A 13596-nucleotide genomic window follows, 5' to 3' on the forward strand; every position below is an offset into this window, starting at 1 on the left:
CTATACCACCATGTGGTAAACGGGGTGTCCCCATACACTGGAGCTGTTCTGAAAGCTCCGGCTCTGAAGGAACACAAAGGGCAGATGACCTCCGTTCCTCAGAAAAAAGGCTGTTAATTACAGCAAAAAGGCCCAACAAAAGGGGAAAAAAGGAGGCGTAAAGCCAGCATGGAGTTCTTTGGACAGGGCCCAAATAATCTGTCCCAGCTGCCTAACCCCTGTCCTCCTGAACGCTATCTGGAAGACAATGGACAGCACCTTGGAACCAGCATCAAATATGACCATCTCAAGGTGAGCCATCTCTACAAGATAATATGTGACTCTGCTTGGAGGCTTCTGCAACTACAGAGATGATCAATGAATCATGCTGTCTACATTATTTACCAAGCAGATAATGTGTGAAAAATATTTGCAGTGTTGACATGAGGCTTTTTTTTTCTTGTAAAGGATGCGTTTCAACTTGCCTGGATACTCCTTCAGAAGATTTCTCCAAAACCATCTGAGACACACTCCGATGATACAAGGACAAAATCTAACAGCCACAAACACATTGATAAGACCAAACATTTCAGTTACAAAACAGACTTCAAGGTAAAAACCAACAACAATATGATTCTACATATACTCTCCCAGTTATGGGCTATGGCATCATCCTGTAAAAGGAACTGGAGGCCAAAGAGCTTTTGTCCACGGCTGAGTGTTCTTCCATTACAACTCCTGTAAGTAGTGTTTCTTTTCCAAGTTCTGTGTATCTTCCTGAATTCTTCAATGTTTTGGTAGTACCCTTGTCTTTCGCTAGGGGATGCTATAGTGCTACACACAATAATGACAGGGCCATTTCTGTCAGCAGGCACAGGATGAGTGCATCACTGAAATCCCTGTGAACACTGAGATTTCTGAGCACTTTAAAGGGACATTGTGTCAGATTTCCAATGGTTTGTCACCAAAATCAACATTTCCCATTCATAAATGTGGCCTCATTGATGTGTAATTACCACTACCACCAATTCGAAGCATTCCTATTGGCTCAGAAGTCCTCATTTGAATATTCATAGCTCAGACCCGACCCTGCATTTGCGTGCGCCATGTTGAAATACGGGTGGGCGCTACGGACATATGCAAAATACTACAGCACCATCTTTGACTTCTGAATGCAGAGACCATATCTCGGATCTATCAATTTCCTACATTCAGCGATGTAAGTTATGAACCCGTTTTCTACAAGCCACCTGTCTATCTAACGTTCCAACTCTGAAATTGAATTTTCCAACTAGTTTACATAGCCACATAAAAGTCTTTCTAGACCCACAGACAGTTGATAAACTAACCTACCATAGTTTTACTAGAACTAGAAGTTCTACAAAGTTGCTGAAAGGGGAATGTTATTAGTTGCAACATTCACGGACACCATAGAGCTCGACAGTCCCGCCCCTCCTCCGAGAGAGCTGCTTGCCCGGAAGTAAATTTCTCATTCTTTCTCCCATTGACTTCTGGAAAAATCCGGATATAAAGAGTTTTAGACCATGCCTTAGGCTAACCAGCTACGATGTGACTCATAATATAACTTGTAATTTCGAGTGAAAAAATGAACAGAAAATGTAAAAAAAAAGTGAAAGGTACAAGACTGTGTGTACATATCTTAAATTCCGAAATAAAGAACTCAAATCCCGTGATGCTTTCAATCAAGGCAACTTGCAAACGTACCATAGGCGCAGTGATATCGTACGCAGCATCTGAAAATAGTCCCCATAGACAACAAGCAGTAGTAGTGCCAGTAGTTTGCAAGTTGGCTTGATTATTACGCCAGATGAGAGTGTAGTTCCATGTCAAATCAGCCTAGAAAAACGCCAGGTTTAATTTTCAGTTGGTCTCATTGCACTTTCTAACTTGAGAGGGGACACGTTTTAAATGGGAAAATTACCAGAAATCTTAGTCACTTTTAAACATGAAGCTAGCAGGTGAGAAGCTAATGGTCTAATCCGATTCAATGATCTATGCTAGGCTGAAGCTAAAAGTTGTCTCGCCAGACTCACAGAATGACTGGATGAACGGGAACAAGGTAAATATCGATTGTTTTGCTCGAGGGGAGGTGGAAAATGAGTGTATTTCCAAAAATGGCGGAATATCCCTTTAAGGACAGAATAGGCTATGCCAGTAGCGAGCAATGCTGAATCCACAGAGAACATTCTAAGGAACCCTAAATCGCAGAAAACAGGATCAATCTTCGAGATTTCGGTGTCAAACACTCTTTTGCATCCTACTGTAGGCAATACAGAAAAAATACCTGTAAAATACCGAACTATTCCTTTATACAACGTAGCCTACCGGCGACCTTAAAAGGCATTTGTGAGTGTTGAGTCGACAGTTGACTTGGGAGGCAGATTTCTCCGTTTCTCTCTTGGCGTGACAGGATGAACTCAACCCCTTTGAATGTTTATATTTCAGTAATATGACGTTCAATTAATTAGATATAGGTATCGTTTTGAAGGTTGGTGATGCCCTTCCATGAAAACTTAATAACTGTAATTTTCAAAATTTGAACAATGTGCCATGGAGGGTCACATTTCTGAACAGTGTAACGCTAGCCATGTTTAGGCTACATGGATAGGTTTTTTTGTCATGCCGATTAAACTATTCCGATTGAAAGTGCCGTCTGTTTGGGTAGGCATACGTTCTATTTCGACCGAGGTGTTTATATGGGGGCCGAACCGTTTATATGACCTTGTCTTATTTTGAGTGAGCTTCCGTTTCTAATCGTAATAAAAGTGTCTATGAAAATGAAATGTGGCGACTGTCGTTTAGTATGTTGTTCCTCCTGAGGCTGTTCAGTTGCTGTAGTAGGCTAGCAGGCCTAGTAGCAGATCTCGTCTTGATCTGATTCAGATAAACGGGACACAGCCTCCTCGAACCTACGAAACAGCAGCACCTCGGATCGAGAGTCGAGCGTGCTAACAATCCAGGTAAAAGCCCAGGCTACTACCTTTCATGAGGCGTCGGGGAGTGAGGTTTACTAACATTCGACAAGCACAGCTAACTAGCTGGCATCCATTACACAAGCGTATAGGGTTCGGTTGCAGTGATATCACACACTATTACTGCTTGTTGCCTATGGGGACTATTTTTAGATATCACTGCGCCCATGGTACGTTTGCAACTTCCCTTGATTATTATGCCAGATGAGAGTGTAGTTCCATGTCAAATCAGCCTAGAAAAAAGCCAGGCTTCACTTTCAGTGGGTCTTATTGCACATTTTAACTTGAGAAGAGACACGTTTTAAATGAGAAAATTACCGGAAATCTTAGTCACTTTTAAGCATGATGCTAGCAGGCGAGAAGCTAATGGTCTAATCCAATGATCTATGCTAGGCTGAAGCTAAAAGTTGTATCGCCAGACTCACAGAATGGCTGGATGAACGGGAAAAAGGTAAATATCGATTGTTTTGCTCGAGTGGTGGTGGAAAATTAGCTTATTTCCAAAAATGGCAGAAAATCCCTCTAATAAGAAACAGTTGTGATTAGTGCAGTTGTGATGGAGGAACATTTAGTCATGGACAAAACCTGTTGGGTCCTCAGTTTCTCATCCCTAAGAATCTCAGAAACTTACCTAGTGGGGTTATTTGTGCTTTTTGAAATATAGGATCGAATTTCCAAACTGACCTTCCGATCAGGGCCCATCTCTGAGAAGCTAATGGTCTAATCCAATGATCTATGCTAGGCTGAAGCTAAAAGTTGTATCGCCAGACTCACAGAATGGCTGGATGAACGGGAAAAAAGTAAATATCGATAGTTTTGCTCGAGTGGTGGTGGAAAATTAGCTTATTTCCTAAAATGGCAGAAAATCCCTCTAATAAGAAACAGTTGTGATTAGTGCAGTTGTGATGGAGGAACATTTAGTCATGGACAAAACCTGTTGGGTCCTCAGTTTCTCATCCCTAAGAATCTCAGAAACTTACCTACAGTGGGTACGGGTTGAGAATGCACCTTCTCCCGCGGGACTCCCGAAGAGATCCCGCAGTGCGTCAAGCCGATTTTTTTCGAGGCTAAGGCAATGTACCCAAACAACCACCAGGTGGCAGAAAGTTTCAACTGCATTTAATGATGAAGACCGCATATCCGTCAATAGTCGACTCCTTAATCTCACTGAATCATTAAAATGAAGGTGATGACTGGCGAAATTATTCAAACGACACTTCAATGAACCATTGTTGAAATGAATGAAAATGGTTATAGAAATCGCCTACAGCCAGCGTTATAAGAAATATATAAGTAATGGTTAAAGTCTTCTTCCGTATTAAACAGATAGCCTACGGGACGCTCTTTGTTCCGTAGGCTATTTTAAGGAACTACTCAATGCACACACACTGGGTAAACTGGCACGCTACAAACATTAAAATGTCAAATCATATTTATTTCTCTTTGTCGCCATGATATTGGGGGAAACGTGGAGAGGCGAGATGGTCAGTCCTCGTATTTGTTCTTCGCGTTTCGTTATAAGAAATAGGCTATATAAGTAATAGTTAAAGTCTTCTTCTGTATTAAACAGATAGCCTACGGGACGCTCTTTGTTCCGTATTTTAAGGAACTGCTCAATTCACACACACTGGGTAAACTGGCGCGCTACAAACATTAAAATGTCAAATCATATTTATTTCTTTGTCGCCATGGTAGGCCTATTGGGGGAAACGCGGAGAGGCGAGATGGTCAGTCCTCGTATTTTTTCTTCGCGTTTCGTCATAAGAATATATAAGTAATAGTTAAAGTCTTCTTCTGTATTCTCTGCCACATTCGACAACAGCATTCAAGTTCCTTCTCAGCACGATGACGTGACTTTGCTTGCTGTTGGCCCAGATTAGAACAACATGCTCGAATTCACCAACAGAGTCGCGGCAACGTTGGTAGATACCAGTGATGCGCGGGTACGTGTCTGAACGCCCCGCCCCGCCCCGCCGTTTACAACTAACCCGACCGCAACTCGGACCGCAAAAAAAAAATATTGAAATACAGGACCCGACCCGCTTATTGTAAAAAGTAGCCTAGTCTAATTTAGTCGTAGCGTCATTGAGCTATGCAAAATTGGTATCTCATATGCATGTAAAACAATAATATAGCCTATATTGCCTAATTATATATAGCCTATAATTGCTCAGAATTTGGGAAACATGCATTTAGTCTACCTTTTTTTTGTTCCGTGTCAGCATTCATCCAAAAATGTGGCTGTTTGACTCAACATTGAACATAATTAGCTTAGGATTTTCCTATACAAATTCTGTCTCAGCCGTTCCTCACATGAATGCCTTGAAGCTCTCCCAAGCATGAAATGCAGGCATAGAATATTATTAAGACACTCTTTATTAACGTCTTCATCAATGGACCAAAAGTCCATTGCTCCGCGATTATAAATTGCAGCGAGATGAAACCTTTATTGCACGACGTGGGGAAGAGCAGACGTGGGGCTTTCCAACGAGCCACTAGGCCTATAAGTTGCGCAAGGACGCACATATTGCATGCTCATAGCCTACCAATTGTAGGCTATATGCCTTGATGACATTAAATTAAGAAATATTTCCTGATTTGGGAAACTTTTAGTTTATTTTTCTTTCCATAATACCATTCGATCTTGCTGGAAATTATCAGACTTGAGAAACACGCATTGCATCGGCAACTTCGCTGCTCAGTAGACGATTCTGCCACTTTCTGTAGAGGCCAGCAGTTCGAGATAAAAGCTGCAGATCATAGACAGAGAAAGCATATGCTCTGAGAACAGAACACAACTGCATGTCAAGTGTAGCCGAGGGTCTGTCTACGCAGAAACAACAAGTGCATTTCTACATGTTCGTGACAAAATGTGGGGGATAGAATCGCGTTTCAGTGGGAATGCTGCAACTTATGTCTTTTTCTTCTAAAGACAATTATGTACGATATAAATGACAATTTATTTTTTTTACCGACCCGACCAAACATGACCCGCATATCATTAAAAATATTTTTTCTTGACCCATAACCGCGGGTGACCGCGGGTGACCGCGGTCGCCCGCTCGATTTGGATCAGCCCGCGCATCACTGGTAGATACGGATGCCTGCTCTTCAGAGCCATCACCACAAAGGAGCACTAGAGCCTGGTGCAAAACCACCAACTGGGATGGATCGAAGGGCAAGCAAGCACTGCCACACAACGTCAAGACCTTTGTCAACACTAAGCAGAAAGTTTCCTACGATGGGGAGAAGTGGCCGCAAGGACTGCATCGATAAGATCAACGAATGCCTTCGCAAGCCCCGAAACCCTGGCGATACATTTTCTTTCCTTTAATTCAATAAAACATTGTTTATCTGAAGAACTTTTCCGAGGTTGTCTTGTCTACCAAATCCTAAACTTAAATAGAGTAAACATTTTATCTTATGAAAAAACTCTTAGGGGGAACAGTTAGGCAGCCCTTCCTCCATTATCGTAGTACTATAGGCAATTTATTAGAGGGGTCAAAAAAAACTAATAAAGTAGGCTAGACTAAATGTGTCACTTTAGTGATTGGCTCTTTCAAATGCAAATTAGGTGGATGGGCTTTTGAATGGGCCTGCTGCAGGTGAGAGGACAAATCCTACGAATTTATTGTTTTTAGAAAGTGCCATTATCATTGCCATATTCTCTTAAAACATAGGCTATATATTTGAAAACGAGTTGATTAAAGGCTTCTAAAGGTGTCTCTATAATATGATAAAAGCAGAGATTGAGATGTGTGTTTGGAACAGTTTTTCAAATCCCCCGGGGGTATTTAGACTCCAGGGTGTTAAGCACTCATTCACAACTGTCCCATCGCTAAATGCTCTCTTGTGTTGCGTGATCACACAAGTATACCTGTCGTAGTGTGCTTTTAATTTGATATGCCTAATTATTATCTCCGCCAAGGATATAGGATGAACAAAGTCTATGGATTTGCTATCCAGTAGCCTAATAATTAGGCTATGTGCCACGTCCGATTTCGCAAGTGGTGTAGAAGGCTACATTTAAAAACAGACAGCCGCCTGTGAGATCCATTTCATGAAGAGCATTATTGTCTTGTGCGATCATTCCCCCTCCCCCACACTCGTCTAACCAGTTCACTATGCTACATTATAGCCTATAGCCTATGCGGCACTGAGGACGACACTTGAGCCCGACACTATGTCAATGTAAAAATGTGTGTGAGTGCGCGCTGAACCACGAATTAACATATTAACTTTTCTTTTCAGCAGACATCGCAAACATAAAAAGAATCTCAAAACAGGAAATCTTTCATTTCTTTTAATAAATCGATTCATTTTGTTTTGACGGGTTCCGGAGAGTTTCTTCGACTGGGTTTCGAACCCCAGTCGCTGGCGTACGATACCTATGCTTCAACCACATGCGCCACAACTGGATGTGAATTTCGAAAGGCTTTATTCGGCATATGTACTTGAACGTCGCCGTAGCCTACTTGAACGTCGCCGGTTAAAATGAACAAGCCTCCGTTTTAAAATAGCTTAGGCCTACACATTTCTAAGTATTCCTAGCATGTAAATGTTGCCAAAATGTCCATCTTGTCCATCTCTTTCGTCTTCGCCTTGACGTTGACAATAGCCTAATAGCCTATTCACGGAAATGCGGTCTTGTAACCGTAGCCTAATGAATTCATGAATTAATCTAAGGTTGCCTTTCGAGTAGCCTATTTCAGGTTGAATTGAAGGCTATTTCCTTCTGATAGGCCTATAGGTTTCTAAAACCATTTTCATTCATTTCAACAATGGTTTATTGAAACGTCGTTTGATTAATTTCGCCAGTCATCACTTTCATTTTAAGGATATAGGATGAACAAAGTCTATGGATTTGCTATCCAGTAGCCTAATAATTAGGCTATGTGCCATGTCCGATTTCGCAAGTGGTGTAGTAGGCTACATTTAAAAACAGACAGCCACCTGTGAGATCCATTTCATGAAGAGCATTATTGTCTTGTGCGATCATTCCCCCTCCCCCACACTCGTCTAACCAGGTCACTACATTATAGCCTATATGCGGCACTGAGGACGACACGACACTTGAGCCCGACACTATGTCAATGTAAAAATGTGTGTGAGTGCGCGCTGAACCACGAATTAACATATTAACTTTTCTTTTCAGCAGACATCGCAAACATAAAAAGAATCTCAAAACAGGAAGTCTTTCGTTTCTTTAAATAAATCGATGCATTTTCTTTTGATGGGTTCCAGAGAGGTTCTTCGACTAGGTTTCGAACCCCGGTCGCTGGCATACGATCCCTATGCATCAACCACTTGCGCCACAGCTGGATGTGAACTTTGATAGGCTTTATTCGGGAAATGTACTTGAAACGTCGCCGGTTAAAATGAACAAGCCTCCGTTTTAAAATAGCTTACACATTTCTAAGTATTCCTAGCATGTAAATGTTGCCAAAATGTCCATCTTGTCCATCTCTTTCGTCTTCGCCTTGACGTTGACAATAATAGCCTATTCACGGAAATGCGGTCTTGTAACCGTAATGAATTCATGAATTAATCTAAGGTTGCCTTTCGAGTAGCCTATTTCAGGTTGAATTGAAGGAAATAGTCCTTCTGATAGGTTTCTAAAACCATTTTCATTCATTTCAACAATGGTATATTGAAACGTCGTTTGATTAATTTCGCCAATCACTTTCATTTTAATGATTAAATGAGACGGATATGCGGAGCATTTCTCTCCCTCTCCGTTGACCAAAACGTTGCTCTGGCATCTCTGCTGGACTGATTGAGTTATAGGCTACGTCGAGTGAGAGAGCTGTGAGGTAGGCTGTAAACATTCGAAAACTCGGGCGGTCTATGTTGCCCCCTTGCGGTTGCAGTTTTCCCGATGCTTCAGGAGTCCCGATGTGCGGGAATGAAAGGAGCATTCTCAACCCGTACCATCTGTAGTGGGGTTATTGGTGCTTTTTTAAATATAGGATCGAGGACTTCCGGTTGGGCTCCAGCTAAGATGGCCGCTTAAGCGTGAACTTGCAATGCCACCTTCTATATATTTGTTCTTGAACTGAGTCAAAAGTGCCTTGACGGCAGTTTTATTTGTTGACAACTGCAATGGAATCGGCAGAGAAGAGAAGTGCGGATGAGTTAAGCCCCCTTAGCCCCTCGCCGCTATCTAAATCGACAAAGAAGAGAGCCAAGAAACAGCTCCTCTTTGATGAGAACGCGGGCTCCATCTTTGAGGGCAGCGCTGAGGGCCCTGTGTTAGCCTCGCTAATATATGAGATGCGGGGTACTCTACGCGAACTTTCCCTGGATGTTAAAGCTATAAGGGGAGATATGGACGCTTTTCAGAAGAAACTCTCCAATGTGGAGACTGAGGTCTCAGCAATGAATGCCTCTCTAATGACTTTGAACAAGCGTACTGACATTATGCAAGCCGCTCAGCGAGAGGACAGGTTACAAGTTAGGGAAGCTACTTCTGCTATTGCTAAATTACAATCGAATGTGGCGGAGTTGGAAGACCGAAATCGCCGAAATAACCTGCGCCTTGTTAACCTTCCAGAGAACGAAGAGGGGGGCGACGCTATTGCTTTCCTACAACGCCAGCTTCCTATCTGGTTCCCTTCACTGGCTGATCGAGGGATAATCGAAATTGAAAGAGCTCATCGAGTCTACTCAAGAGGTGAAAATTCATCAAGCAAGCCCAGAACTCTCATCTTCAAACTTCTGAGATACAACGATCGCCAGGCTATCATGAAGGCGTACAGATTAGCAGGCACGAAGGCACAACATGGTCAGTCCCAGCTCTTGCTGTTTGCTGACTACTCCAATGCAACCGTCCTGAAACGCAAGGCTTTCTCATCCTGCATTGCTTCGCTCAAACAGAAAGGGATCCAGTTTTTCCTTCTCTACCCTGCCAGCCTGAAGGTAACATTCGACTCGAACAACACACGCATTTTCTCTTCTCCCGAGGAGGCTCAGCATTACATTAAGGACATTTGATTTCAGTAGTAGCCTCTCCTTGTTAAACGATTCTGTTATTACACTGGTTAATTAATGACTTACTGTGTTGTCAAAGCGATTATCTTGAACTTGATTGTCGTAGGCTAATGTCTGTTTTTTCCCTGTTACTAGTGGGGTAATTTCTTTCATGACAATGACTCATGTTAAAACAACCAAATTGAACGTGGTTTTGCAAGACTGTCTTAGCTCGAATCCAAGGAATAGTGGTTACTTTTGTTCTAGCTAGACCTTGCAGGGGTGTTAGCGTTTCCCCTGGCGGACTAGCAACGTTGTTCTCTTTGAAGAAGTCTGGGGGGGGGCCTTTGCTGCTTACTTTTACGTTTGTCTCATGACTGCATTTTTACATGGCTACATTTTTTTTGTCTTCACGCTATTTTGCACACTACCACTATATATGGTTATTACAGTTATGATTAACAACTATAATTTCATTTATTGGAATGTGCAGGGAGTTAACAAGCCTGTTAAAGGGATATTCCGCCATTTTTGGAAATACGCTCATTTTCCACCTCCCCTCGAGCAAAACAATCGATATTTACCTTGTTCCCGTTCATCCAGCCATTCTGTGAGTCTGGCGATACAACTTTTAGCTTCAGCCTAGCATAGATCACTGAATCGGATTAGACCATTAGCTTCTCGCCTGCTAGCTTCATGTTTAAAAGTGACTAAGATTTCTGATAATTTTCCCATTTAAAACGTGTCTCCTCTCAAGTTAGAAAGTGCAATAAGACCAACTGAAAATGAAACCTGGCGTTTTTCTAGGCTGATTTGACATGGAACTACACTCTCATCTGGCGTAATAATCAAGGCAACTTGCAAACGTACCATAGGCGCAGTGATATCGTACGCAGCATCTGAAAATAGTCCCCATAGACATCAAGCAGTAGTAGTGCCAGTAGCTGCAAGTTGCCTTGATTATTACGCCAGATGAGAATGTAGTTCCATGTCAAATCAGCCTAGAAAAACGGCAGGGTTCATTTTCAGTTGGTCTTATTGCACTTTCTAACTTGAGAGGACACACGTTTTAAATGGGAAAATTACCAGAAATATTAGTCACTTTTAAACATGAAGCTAGCAGGCGAGAAGCTAATGGTCTAATCCGATTCAATGATCTATGCTAGGCTGAAGCTAAAAGTTGTATCGCCAGACTCACAGAATGGCTGGATGATCGGGAACAAGGTAAATATCGATTGTTTTGCTCGAGGGAAGGTGGAAAATGAGCGTATTTCCACAAATGGCGGAATATCCCTTTAAGAGGGTGCCTTGATTTTCTATGTAATTTTGCAGGTAACACATTTAAAAAAACAGGATCTTCATAGATTTCAAACCAAGTTCTATACAATTATTTTTCATGTACCCCAAATAAAACAAAGGGTGTTACTCTTAGCTAACAGACCGGTGAATCTGCATGTTGCAAACACTTGATGTGTCTATGAAGTCATGTGATATGTAGCCTACATGTATGTTTAAAAAAAACGTGTAAATGCTTGTGTATCTCAGCAAACACTGTAAATGTAGCCCCCCTTATTTTGTTTTGTTTTTGTGTGTTTTTTTTTTGTTTTCAGTTACATGTAACATCATGCATTGCTGTTTGGTGTGTCATTTGTGTGTTGTTTTGTTTTGTGTGAAAGCAAACAATAAAAATATATTCACAAAAAAATATAGGATCGAATTTCCAAACTGACCTTCCGATCAGGGCCCATCTCTGCTGCCCCAGAGTGGCCCTCCTGATGAAATGGTGCCAAAGAGGACTCAGTGTTTCCAATATGTCCTTTGGTGTCGATCAAAGGAGTTTCACTGATGCATTCATCCTGGGCCTGCTGAAAAAAAAAATAGCTTTGACAAAAAAAAATGGAAGGATATCTGTAAGAATTTCCTGACAGATGTAGAAACTATCGGTGATCTCCGAAGTGACCACAAACCAGAACCAGAAAGCTCAAGAGTCAAACATGCAGAAAACAGGAGATGTGAGTACCGAAAAGGGTACGGTGGATGTTCTAGCCAAAGTAAATCCCCAACCAAATCAGGAAAACTCCTTAAAAGCCATGCCAATTATTGTTTTGTATGTGGAAAACCTCAAACAAAATTTCAGTGTTTCCAATATGTCCTTTGGTGTCGATCAAGGGAGTTTCACTGATGCATTCATCCTGGGCCTGCTGAAAAAAAAATGGCTTTGACAAAAAAATGGAAGGATATCTGTAAGAATTTCCTGACAGATGTAGAAACTATCGGTGATCTCCGAAGTGACCACAAACCAGAACCAGAAAGCTCAGAGTCAAACATGCAGAAAACAGGAGATGTGAGTACCGAAAAGGGTACGGTGGATGTTCTAGCCAAAGTAAATCCCCAACCAAATCAGGAAAACTCCTTAAAAGCCATGTCAATTATTGTTTTGTATGTGGAAAACCTCAAACAAAATTTCAGTGTTTCCAATATGTCCTTTGATGTCGATCAAAGGAGTTTCACTGATGCATTCATCCTGGGCCTGCTGAAAAAAGAATAGCTTTGACAAAAAAATGGAAGGATATCTGTAAGAATTTCCTGACAGATGTAGAAACTTATCGGTGATCTCCGAAGTGACCAGGAACCAGAACCAGAAAGCTCAGAGTCAAACATGCAGAAAACAGGAGATGTGAGTACCGAAAAGGGTACGGTGGATGTTATAGCCAAAGTAAATCCCCAACCAAATCAGGAAAACTCCTTAACTCATTCACTGCCATTGACGTCTTTCAATTTAGACACTTACGTTGACTACCATTGACGTCAATTGCCTTTTTCAATGGGGAGGGCTCCTGGGTGGGCTTGGGAACGATCTGGCAGAGCTTCAGGCTTGTAAACAGACTGTACTAGCGATCCGAACCGCTAGATGGCAGCCGTGCCATCTGGATGGTTAGTATCTGCCTAGAATGCACATGCAGAGACATATGCAACAGGCAAACACACTGAAGATCGACCACAGTGGATCTAGTTTGCACGCGATGCAGGGAATAAATATGCTTACTTCTTACATCAAGGATGAAAAACACGTGAACGGCATGATCCATTTACATTGGATATTGCTATATAGACTAACAACAACTTTGCTAGTGCTAGCTTGCTAAGTCTACCTTCCTGTTCAGAGTCTATAGCGACCATCAGAGTCCCTAGCAACCTTGACGAGACTGACGAGATAACAGTGCAATCGTGGTTGACTACTGAAACGCTAACGTTAAAAAGTTGATTTTCACAAAAAGATCGTTTTCTCCATTTTTTGGTCAAAAACGGGTGTTTTTAACAACACTAACCCATGTTCTACTGACAATTACTAAAGAGCGGAAAACGATAGTAACAAACCGTTTTTTTTCCTGGTGGAAGAAGAGTCTACTCTTTCATTTGGTACCTTCAGTGTTTACATAGTCATAAAGCTCACCGTTCGGTGGATCTTGGAAAAACAGTCAAAATGCTGTAAAACGTCTGGCAGTATGGAGCACTCTGCACTGAAAATGGCTGGCAGCCAATGAGTTAAAGGAATATTTCGGTATTTTACACTTTAAGCCCGTTTTCTGTATTGCCTAGCATGCAAACGATTGTTTGACACCAACATTTCGACGATTGAGCCTGTGTCTGCAAT

Source organism: Sardina pilchardus, chromosome 11 (genome assembly GCF_963854185.1).
Source record: "Sardina pilchardus chromosome 11, fSarPil1.1, whole genome shotgun sequence".
Taxonomy (NCBI): domain Eukaryota; kingdom Metazoa; phylum Chordata; class Actinopteri; order Clupeiformes; family Clupeidae; genus Sardina; species Sardina pilchardus.